The 10,082-nt window shown below is 42.3% G+C and overlaps 1 pseudogene; it reads right to left on the bottom strand.

Moving 5' to 3' along the window:
- Nucleotides 1-943: 943 nt before the first annotated feature.
- On the bottom strand, nt 944-2,502 carry LOC114211137 (metalloendopeptidase OMA1, mitochondrial pseudogene; annotated as a pseudogene).
- Between the last annotated feature and the right edge of the window lie 7,580 nt (nt 2,503-10,082).

The raw sequence follows: 10,082 nt of genomic DNA, 5'->3' as shown, positions 1-10,082 counted from the left end.
CCATTGAAAAGTCATGCAAAAGGAATTTGGCAAACAAAAGACATAAGGAAAAACAGGTTCTGGTAAGAACTCCCAATTAAACGATAAATATGGCCTCTTGAAGTAGTATGGTTTCAATGAGGTGGTCTGAAAATTGATTAAAAGACTTAATCTTAAATGTTTTCTTAAATATTAAGCCAATACTCCAAGGTATCTTCAGCTTTTCCTCCATCCGTGTGCCAGGCCTATGGCATACTCCTCATGGAGGCTAGGGGCTGAGCTGTTTGATTTTTCACAACCACTGAGTAACATCCTTAATTTCTGCAAGAATGGATGGCTTTCTGGTTTACTTTTCCCCACAAGTCTTGAGAGTAATCACTTGCACAGAGTAGGGATGCAATTAGTGGTTTTTTTAAAAATGTGTAATATAAATTTGTTCAGTGACATTTTCCTCATTGAAGATATTTTAAAAGAAAATAACTGATGTCTCATGAAAGATAAATATCTAGTAGTATTTAGATAATGGTAATATACATGATTTGACCCCCAAATATCCATTTTTATTTTCATTTCAAACACCTCTCTTTTTTTAAGATTTTATTTATTTATTTGACAGAGAGATAGAGAGAGCATAAACAGGCAGAGTGGCAGGCAGAGGGAGAAGGAGAAGCAGGCTCTCTGCTGAGCAGGGAGCCGGACGTGGGATTCAATCCCAGGACCCTGGGATCATGACCTGAGCCGAAGGCAGCCACTTAACCAACTGAGTCACCCGGGCACCCCCAAACGTCTTTTTTTTTTTAAGTAACATAAAAATGATAGATTGCTGCATTCCTATTTCCAGCATCTCAAAAATTTTAATTCAACTTCCAGTCATTTTCTCAACTATATATATATATATATATATATTATATATATTTACTAATATATATATAAATATATATATATATATTAACAGTATTTACTTCTATTTTTGAATGGGAAAGGTATCCATTTTCTGTTTCTTAACAGTGATATTTAGGTCTTCTTTCTCTGATTCTTCAAGAAAATGGTTCACACTGAATTCGAATAGTAATCGAGTCTGGTCCAGAAGGTAATGGGCAATTACAGATCTCTCTAATTTTAAAGAGCCCGAGATAGGAATCTATTCAAGTATTCAGGTTCATTTCCAAGAGAAGAGTGTGTGGACAACCATTCTGGCAATTTGGGATGACCGTGGAAGCTATCTGCAAATCCCATCCACCGCCCAAACACCGAACTGGCCCTTATCCCCACAGAGACCTTTGCAGCAAGCTGAAGTCCGATATTGTCAGCTTTCGCCTCCAGTGTTCTACTGTATGGTCGAAACATATATTCCTGCAATTGAGACTGTCACTACTGTCCCCAAAGGGCCAAATTATCTCCAGAACAAATGGCCCGAATCATTGTGAGAAAAATCAGACCAAAGAAGTCCAGTAAATTAACCCAGCTAGGCTTTTCCGCAGCTTGCCCAGGTACTGCATGCACTTGCTTGGCCCAGAAGAAAGGCAAGTTGGTGAACGTCAGTTACACTACTCAAAAGCCCAGTGAAGATAAATACGTGTCCATTTGGAATCACAAAGGCAGTGCTCACTTTGGCAGCACATACACTAAAATTGGAATCACAGAAGGATTGATATCTGAGCAATCAACCACTTGAGTGATCCAATGGCTCTCAGAGACCCCTGGGGTATCTTTCTTGTGTTCAATGAGATGATAATGCACTTCTTTAACAGTCTGCTCTTGGGTGGCTTTCTTAGTTAGCACTTAAGTTAACTTAAAAATTCTTCCATTCATGCTTCATATTCCAGTTCTGACGAAGGTCTCAAATGTTCTTTTGTCAATAAGAGTAGCTTGCTCCTTCCTGTGTTGGACTCACTTCCATGCGAGTAAAATATTCCACGTGAGTAAAATAAAACACTACAAATAGTAATCCACAACTACTCAACCCAAAGAAAAACTTCCTTTTTTTTTTTTTCTTCCTTACCTTCTCCTTCGGTGGAAGCGCTCACCACCATTCCCTTATGCCCCTGCATATGTACAATGATGGCAAAGATGTTCTGCCCTGATTTGAGAATTACCAACAGGACAGGAGCCAGACGTGGTGGGATGGCGAAGTGCAGGAACTCCACCCAACACTGATGAAGCAGGCATGACTGAAACTTCTTCTATCAGTAGCTGCCTTGAAAAAGAGTCATTCTAGGCAGTGCATTTTTGGGTAAGCATCCAAATTGCCTTACTTTTGGTACTCCAGAGGCATCCTGTTCTTCTGTTATTGAAAGTCCTATAAAAATGAAAGTTTCCAGGCAGAAAAGCCAACCTTTTCTTGTAAAATGTTTACTCCCAGGCCCTGACACTTATTTACTATGTGGTTAATTTGTACTTGATGGCAGTCCAGTGAGGTTACAGCCAATGTGTTACATTTTCTCCAGTTGGTCAGAGATTTATAGCAGAAAACAAACAAACCCACAACTTAGTAGCAGACTGCAGGTCATAGATGAAGGTCATTCTTGCTTGATGATCCTAGCAGCGGCAAAAGTCAAGAGGATTCCTTCCAATTAGTGACCGTGTTTGTTCGCTTGCAGTTAGTATTGCAATTGCCTATTTTTCTTCCCTGCTATAAACTCAATGAGGGAAAGGACTATGACTTGTTACTATTATAAAACCAACACCAGGGACAATACATGCAAATAGTAGATGCTTTGTAAATATGGTGAAGGAAAGAATGCACGAGCCAGCAAAATCGTTTCTTAAATGCTCATTAGAGCACTGTGGTGAAATCAATTAGCCTTGATCTAGAAATCAAACAGGTTCAAGGCACAATGCCCCCCATTTTCATTATCCATCCTTTCTTAAATCTTTTTTTTTTAAGATTTTATTTATTCATTTGAGAGAGAGAGACAGACAGAGCACAAGCAGGGGGTAGAGGCAGAGGGAGAAGCAGACTCCCCGCTGAGCTGGGAGCTGGACATGGGGCTCAGTCCCAGGACCTGGAGATCATGACCTGAGCTGAAGGCAGACTCTTAACCATTTGAGCCACCCAGGCTAAACTTTCCTAAATCTTGAAAGTTCTAAGCCTCAACTTCCCTAGAAATCAGTCTGACCAGCCCTTTTAAGACTTGTGAGCTTCTCTTCAGGTAATGCAGATGGAAGCTCTGTGAGTTATAAGCTGCTGTGTAAATGTATGCTCAGACAAGGCATGTCACCCTGATACTGATCAGGGAAATAATTTAGGAAGGTAGTGGGGAGTGGAAGAAGGTGGAGAAGGCTTACTTTGCCAGCATTCTCTGGTGGGCGTGGGATACAGTTGGAAGAAACATTTGATAAACTATTTGAGGTGTTGAGTGAGAGTCTTTACCACTTCTACACCATGAGACATGCTCCACTTTCAAATAATGCTGAATGACGCTTTCTTCTAAGAAGTTCTGCACTCACAGACCTTTGAATATAGAGTGGGACATAAGTATGGAGCCGGAGGTCCTTTGCCTGAGGCATGGAAGATGATTCTCCCACCCCCAACAACTTTCCCTGAAAATTAAAGAGACAAAAATTTCTTTAAATTAAGACTTTGAGAGGACGTCTGCCTACAAAGACAGCAAAGTAAAAGCTGCCTGGGATGTACACGTATTGTATATCCAGCCTCATGTATAATCATGTCCGAGTCTTCTTGGACTACTCAGGACCTGAAGAAACTCAGGTTCGTGCATCATGAAGTCAGAATATATTACATTAATGTGGGAGGGACCGAGCGCAATCTTACTGGCCAAAAGTTAATCTCACATGGCAATGTTGGTACAGACCTGGAGTCAGGACCTCCTGGGGTACCAAATGTTTTACAGGTGATTATATTTTAAATATTGATTCAAAGTCATTGAACACATTGGTTATTTGTAGCACATTTTTCCATTCCCTCTCTCCAAATGGATGGACTCCATTCAAACGAGGCAGATGAAAACTGGTAACAGCTTGCTAATGGATGTCAGAATCTTAGCTCATTTTATTCAAGTGTTCTTTCATTTATTCCTTAATTCATCAAACATGTATTAGATGCCTAAATGGTCCAAGCATCTGGAGTTGCATAGGGAATTATAGTAAATACAAACAAACATTGTGTGTATGTGTGATCTGAAATGTTTAGTAGTTGTGGTATGAGAGAAGAAACGTACCATTAAAATAAAACATTTGGCTCTTGGGCTAATTTCCAAGATGTTTGGAAAAAAAATGTCCATTTTGTGTGTTCCCTCTTCGTGACTGGGTTGAATCAGGAATACAAAGCCACCAGAGATCTGACCACAGCATTTCATTTCTCTTATACAAGTTAAATAGAATACCAACATTCAAATTATGCTTACTCTCACCTTGATGTTTTTTTGCAAGATTACCTGAAAACTTCAAGACAGTTTGAAATAAACTCACCTATTCATTAGTGAATTCAGCGAACGTTTATAATACCTATCATGGGCCAGGCATGGTGAACAAGTACTGGGGAGTAAAGACACTAAGAAAGAGCTCCAAAAGAACTCATTATTTGAAAATAAGCAGCAGTTGGATAAAGAGCTTACACTTCAGTGTGAGAGTATAGCTGTATCATTTCATCCAAGATACAGAGGAAGCGTAGAGGCACGTGGAGGAGAGTGAGGTTGATGGGACCCGAGTGTTGAGAGGTTTCCTGAAGAATGTTAAGTTTAAGTTACACTGGGAAGGAAGAATAGGGGGTGAAGGTAGAGATGGGCCTGTCAGAAGGAAGGATCAGCACTCACCAAGGAACAGACGCCCGCAACAAAATGTGTGCCCTGGGAAATATAACCAACTCATGACTGCTGGAGCAAAATATGCTAAACAGTACTTATGATAAAGTTGTGTTTTAGGTATTGCTAACTTGAGTAGGACAAATCCTTGTGATGCATTAGTTGAAATTTGCATGGAGTCTTCCACAGTCTCTGTCTCTCCTTCAGACTACGTTACAACCACATACGTTTGTGATCATATAGTTACGATATGGTTAAAACCAACAATGTCCTTGTAAAAAATGGCCAACTGATTGTAGAATTGACCACATGAGGCCAAAGATAAAATTGGGAGACCACTTTGAAATACCTGTCTATGGCCACAGAAAGATTCGCCTCAGATCTATATCCCTCTTTGCCATCTCCTCCCTAGCAACTTTTATTTTCTAATAGGCTTTTTCGTCCCTCCCCTCCCCCTTCCCTTCCCCTCCCCTGTCTCCCTCCTTCCCCTCCTTCTCTTCCTCCTCCCCTTCCTCCTCCCCCTCCGCAATGTCCTCCCCCTCCTCCTTCCTTTCCTTCTCCCCCATCCCCTTCCTCTATGACCCTCAGTGTTTACGACTGCACACCAAACCTGGACTTTAATCTGCAAAGTGCTTTTAAATCTATGTTTCTGGAATTCTTTAGAACTTCCTGCAGAGAATCCTTGGGGATGACTTGAGTCAGTGGCATTGCAGGCTTACTTTCTTCACAGATCTTTGACAGATTCGTATAGATCTACTATTTAAATTGGGGCTTTGGGCAAGATTTCATTTGAAAAAAGTTCTTATGCCTCTTTAAGTTTTAATATTATTCCCCTTCTTGTCTAATTCTCATCTTTTGAGGATAAACGGAAGCAAACAGGGGAGAAGTGACAGCATCAACACTATATACTACCTAGACAGAACTACATTCGAACATGGGTATTTTATGCTCAGATGCTCATCCCATTAGGTTATTCCAGGCAAGGAGTCTCCTCTACCACCCTGCCCATTATAGCGGAAGAAATCCCTGTCTGGAAACTGTCATGACAAAGAGGGTCACCATGTGCTCTGTGTTTCCCCTCAAGTGTAGACTTAATTGTCTCCTAACCTCCTTTTAGCTTTAATCAGAACCCCTCTGTCCATAACTTTCCATATTTAATTCAATTTGAACCATTTACTACATTTATTATGCTCAGCCTTAGAAACACAAGGCTAAAAGCATACGTGTAACATTTGAAATGGAGTTTCTCATCATCTTCTCTGGGGATGGGGGACACAGACATGCATACACCTGACTCCTTCAGTGAAACCAGTCTACGTTAGAGGCATGTTGTTCTGGGTTGAATTGCGTCCCTAAAAAGATATGTTGAAGTGCCAACTCCCAGTACCTCAGAAAATGACTTTATTTGGAAATGAGGTGGTTGCTGATGTGACTTGTTAACATGGGGTCAGACTGGAGTAGGGTGGGGCCCTAATCCCACATGACGTGCCCTTATAAGAAGATGGCTGCATGAAGACATTGAGACACAGGGAGTGAGAGCACCATGTGAAGATGGAGGAGAGACTGGAGTGATGCATTCACAGCTGAAAGAACACCAAGGATTGCCAGCCATTATTAGAACCTAGGAAAAAGATATGGAACAGAGTCTCCCTCAGAACCCTAAGAAAGAACCAATTTCAGCCCTCTGAGGTTAGACTGCTAGCTTCCAGAACTTTGAAACAATAAACTATTGTTTTAAGCCACCCAGTTTGTGGTACTTTGTTACAACAGCCTCAGGAAACTGATACAGAAGCATAAAGTTCTCAGGTGAACAAGCCATTTTCAACTTTGCTGTGTGTCTGGCACCCTGCTGGGAGTAGGTGACGTTTCATTTGGGTGCTCAGGGGTAAGTTGAGGTTGTCCAGAGGGAAAAGGGAGGATGGTCATCCGCAGCAGAGAAGAAAGCAGAAGCAAAGGAGAGGATTTGGAAAGATCTTTTGATGTTTGAGCAATGCTGAGCAGCCCTGTACAGCCAGCATGGAACATGAGGTGCTTTGGGTAAAGACTGTTGCAATGCCCTTTTGCAACAAGAGACTTTACTTAAAGAAAAAAGAAAAAAAAAAAAAAACTCACTTCAAGTTTTGAAATCACTGTGTGTTTTGTGTGTGTGTGTGTGTGTGTGTGTGTGTGTGTGCATGTGTTTAAATATGTATCTATCCCCAGATGGTTTTTCTTTCTTTCTTTTAATTTCTTTTTAATTATGGCAGCTATTCTCCAAACATGTTTTTGTTTATCTCAAACTAAGTATACAGTTTCAACATATGGAGCATATTTTGTTTTACTTCAGTTTATCTTAAGAAATCAGCTTTCCTAACTCTTGTTGGCAGTGGACCCAAATGATTTCTTACTTTTTATTTCCCTCTTTACTTTCTCCTCTTCCTTCTTTTCTTTCAGTTATGACTGGTCTCTCTCTCTCCCTCCCTCTTTCTCTCCCTTCCTCCTCCTTCTGTGCTAAGTTTCTTCCTCCCTCCCTTCCTCGCTGCCCCCTCCCCCTCCTTCCTTCCTTCCTTCCCTCCCTCCCCCCTTCCTTGCACCCTTCTCTCCTTCCAACTTTCCCTCCCTCTTCCTTCCTTTTCTTTCCTTCCCTCCCTCCTTCCTTCCTTCCTCCCTCCCTTGTCTTCTTTTTCCTTCTGGAATGTTATAACAGATTTCCCATGTTGATGAACTGGCTCATTTAGTGGCAGGAACCAATGGTTCTTTGGCTTGTGCACATTTAGTTAGCCTAGAAAATACACAAACTGAAAATAATGTGAATAAACAAGTCAGGAGTAATATCTGCTCTTTCATTTATAGTACCATGAACCTGGTATTCAAGTCTGTTCATGATCTGGGCCCAAACTTTTCTATCAGCCCTGTTTTGCATGATGTTTTTCCAAACCTCAGTGTATTTGGCTCCCTTACTCTTTCTTTTGTTAGAAAGCTCATTTTCATATTCTCAGCCTCCTGCACTCCACTTACCCTTCAAGATCCAGTGCAGATGTCCTTCCCTTTCACACATTTTATGATGCTCCCTGGAAGAATTAATCATATTCTCCCCTGGATTCTCTTAGAGCTTTGTACATCCCTCTATGCTTGCTAATATTCTTGTGATTGGTATTTATTGTCATATCCATCTCCTCCACTACTCCGAGGTCAAAAATGGTTTCTCGTTGTTCTAAAAACTTCAGTCCAACAGAGCAGCGGCACAGAGTGAGCGCTCCATAAATTCTCACTGGAGACATGCCAGAATGCAGAGATCGCAATCCTTCTACGGGGAGTAAAAAGCTTGTCTTTAATATCCTTGCAACTCCTAAAATCATTTGCGCTTCCCAATTTGCAGAGTGCTAGAAATATCAGAAACTGGGCATCTGGGGCAGAAAGCCACCTGGAATGCTGAGTATAAAACTGTAGGGAAACTTACCGTTTCTTGGTGCCTGTATCCATGTAGCAGAACCTGGGCATCAACCAGACTTTAAATGTAGCATAGAAGCTCAGTGATATATTCGTGAATATTTCTGCAGTAACACTAGACAAAAGTGTTTACCACTTAAGCTAACTCTAAAAAGTGGAATCAGTTGCACTATTGCTGAGATGGCTTCTGAGGGTAAGTGTGCTGTATGTAAATGACGCATGAGTTCTGCCAGAAGCATGAAAGGAGTAGGGTGTGTGATGCATACTTAGCATGTCTGTACTCCCCTAAAACAAAGCCAGTGTCTTTCGTCTCCAGACTCCCAGCACATTACTTGACACATTGAATATGATCTACACAGGGCTGTTGAATGAATGAATGAAGAAGATTGTCTAACCTGATAAATGGCAAAAATGCAAAATTGCCAGCTTCATCGGTACAGCTCTGTCATTCTCGCACCCCTCTATGATTATCAAGCTTTTTCAATGACCTTATGATATCAGAAACTTTAAAAATTATATTGCATGCCCCCTAATTCCAGCAACTTAATTCCAGTATCAATGACCATATAACGGCCTTTTTTTTTTTTTTTGTCCTTCAAGCACTGCTCAGTGGACATCTGTGCCCTGAGTAGGGTTAGCGGTCCATGAACTAAGCATAGGTTCAAACCATGTTACTTACAATGACTGTGGTCCCCTCTCTTCTCTGATCACCTCTTTTTAGTTTTTTTTTTTAAGAGAGAGAGAGAGACTGCATGCGGTGGGAAGGGGCAGAGGGAGAGGGAGAGAGAGAGAATCTTAAGCAGTCTTCCCTGTAGCACAGAACCCAACATGGGGCTCAACCCCATCATGCTGAGATCATGACCTGAGCCAAAATCAGGGGTCCAGTGCTTAACCAACTGAGCCTCCCATGCGCATCTGACCACCCCTTTCTAACAAGGGGCTTGGAAGAAGCAGTAATATAAGGTGGTAGGGAGAAAAATGCAGAGAGGATAAAATGGATGAGGTGGGTTGTGAACCCAGGGAGGGAGGCAGAATGCAGGTAGGCATGGGTGCCGATGGGTCTGGTGGAGGAGGAGCGGGGCGGGGCGGGGGGAGTGGTGTAGTATAGGGACGCCACCGGCACCAGGGGTCAGCCTCACCACACGGCCGGCGCCCCTGGACTTAACTGTATTCCCGCACCCCCCATGTCCTCTCCTTCACTCCTTACGGGCAGATCGAACAGCTGCTTGTCCTGCGGTACTAAGAGACTTCTACATCTGTCTGGCACTTTCCACGAGACAGTCACAGCACTGGACCCTGGATTAGGGTATGTTTGTGCCACATCAGGACTATGGGACTTTGTGACCGGGGGGAAATCCTACTGGGTTGTGTCCACCCTCAATAGAAAGGTGGTGTGTGAAGGAACCGAGATTGCAGACTAGAGTAAGGACCTTGTTTCATTTTCATTTAAACTTGCAGTTAAACACTCGAAATGAGAAATTTATGTTTAGACTTGGAAGGGAATGTTCTAGTCAAACATCTCTCAGATCTGGATCCTGAGGTTCTAAGTGTTTGATAAATTGCCTGCCGGGTGACTAACGATCTATAGCGGCAGAACGGGGGTGACAGCCCCTCACCGACACACGTCTCCTGGCCCAGGGCTGCCTTTCTTTGAGAGCCGAGTTAATCAAGAGATAACTAGCTTTCTAAGCAACATTAAACGTTTCAAAGAGTACCTGACAGTGGACTCCTCACCCAGCTGTGCCATCAAGTCAGGGGTCTTAAAGAGCTGTTCCACACCCACGTGGAACGTGTATTTAGCAGGCAATTGTTCTCAGGTGTCCTGAGTGAAAGAAAATAGTTTTGATCAGGAAGGAGCTGGGTCCCCATCCCCATCCCCCGCTATGGCGAGAGGGCGTGGTCCAGTCCTCC

The sequence above is a fragment of the Eumetopias jubatus genome, unplaced genomic scaffold, assembly GCF_037043125.1.
Source record: "Eumetopias jubatus isolate StellerSeaLion01/CBP00866 unplaced genomic scaffold, mEumJub1_p1.0 scaffold_4, whole genome shotgun sequence".
NCBI classification, from domain to species: domain Eukaryota; kingdom Metazoa; phylum Chordata; class Mammalia; order Carnivora; family Otariidae; genus Eumetopias; species Eumetopias jubatus.
Note: the sequence above shows the minus strand (reverse complement) of the source record. Positions and strands in the feature narration are given on the sequence as shown.